This window comes from Mastomys coucha, unplaced genomic scaffold (assembly GCF_008632895.1).
Source record: "Mastomys coucha isolate ucsf_1 unplaced genomic scaffold, UCSF_Mcou_1 pScaffold16, whole genome shotgun sequence".
Taxonomy (NCBI): Eukaryota; Metazoa; Chordata; class Mammalia; order Rodentia; family Muridae; genus Mastomys; species Mastomys coucha.
The window spans coordinates 83,029,436-83,031,104 of NW_022196898.1; the positions used below are offsets into that span (position 1 = coordinate 83,029,436).

The window sequence follows — 1,669 nt, forward strand, 5'->3', positions numbered from 1 at the left end:
AGAATTATTAGGAATACTGTGTCCAAGGTCATGTAGCTATGGGAGGTGGATTCTTGCTTTGTTTCTCCAACAGTATTAATTTTTTTCTGAATACCACACACTAGCTATAATGATTAATTTGTCTGTATATAATAACTACTTTTATATATCATTATATCTAAGTCTACAGTGCTCAGGTGTTTAGTCAAGCATTGTAGATGTTTCCACTTTATGATGTAGACAAGCCTTATCCAATCAGCTGAAGGTGCTAAGTGAAATAGATAACCCTTAGAAGAGAAGAGGATTCTGGGAGAAGACAGCTCGTAGACCCGAATCCTTTAGGTTTCTACCCTCCTAACTTAATCTGTAAAATTCTAAAGTATAGGCCTTCCTTTTTATTTATTTATTTTATAGTTTAATGTATTTTAATAGCAAACTTACGGGAACAGCACAGAAGACAGACAACATTAAAAACATGTACTTGCATGTAGGACAACTCAGTTAGAAAAGTGTGGTGAATGGATGGAATCTACTGGATGATAAAAATGCTACAAACACCATTTAGTTGCCGACAATAAGACATTTACTTATTTTTAAAAAAATCCAAATGCTGGCATTATCCAGGAAATTTTAACAGGTTTATTTATAATTGTTATAAAGTTGAACTGTTAAAATGTGTTCACTGAGACATTTTGCTTGCATTAATGCTTTACATTTTGCACTTATATTAAAAATTCACACCCAAATGAATGTGGAGAAACTTCCAGTACCTGGTTCTGTCCCCTACGTTTCCACTCACAATCATATACTTAGGTACTTTTGACCCCATGGAAAAAAATCTAATATTCATAACTACTGACAACAGGAAGAAAAGGAAAAAATTTGGGGGGAATGAAATGTTTCCCCTCATAGCGGATTCCTAAGCAAGTTCTCTGCATATGCAGCGTGCTAGCTGGATATATTTTGGCATAATTGTTACACGTTTGGCATGGATAGCACACAGGTTGATTTCTTCACAAAGGCCAACAAGATAGGGCCTCACTTGCCTCCGGCAAAGCACCAATAGCTGCACTCTGGAAGCGCAGATCTGTTTTGAAGTCCTGAGCAATTTCTCGCACCAGATGCCGAAAGGGGAGCTTGAGAATCAGAAGTTCTGTAGACTTCTGATAGCATCTGATTTCTCGGAGAGCCACAGTACTAGGCCTGTAACGATGAGGTTCCCTCACCCCTCCAGGAGAGGGCGCACTCTTGAGAGCGGCTTTTGTAGCCAGTTGTTTCCTGGGTGCTTTACCACCGGTGGATTTGCGGGCAGTCTGCTTTGTAGGAGCCATGGTATGGGCACCTCCTTACTTACCCCGCTTCTGCTTTGGCTGGAGCTCGGCGAGCGAGGAGTATTGGCCTTCTAATGTAAGTTGATAGATTAAAACTGTTCTCCTTACATACATCATGTTACTTCTGTTTCTTGGGAAAATGCTAGTATACTAGTAAATTTCTTTCTTGTAAAGTTTTACTTCCTCCATTTGAATGGCCAATAGCTCTGCTCATTCCCATGACTCTGAACTCAGGAAAGAATTACCATGTAAGAGAAAAGATCAAAAAAGTTTTTTCTTTTTTAAATCCAGCTGTTTGTATAGGCAGCTATTTAATAATTAACACTTAGAAATCTATTTTTGAATGGAGTACTAGTCAG

At 38.4% G+C, this 1,669-nt stretch overlaps 1 pseudogene; it reads right to left on the bottom strand.

Moving 5' to 3' along the window:
- Positions 1 to 898: 898 nt before the first annotated feature.
- On the bottom strand, positions 899 to 1,379 carry LOC116093306 (annotated as a pseudogene).
- Positions 1,380 to 1,669: the final 290 nt, after the last annotated feature.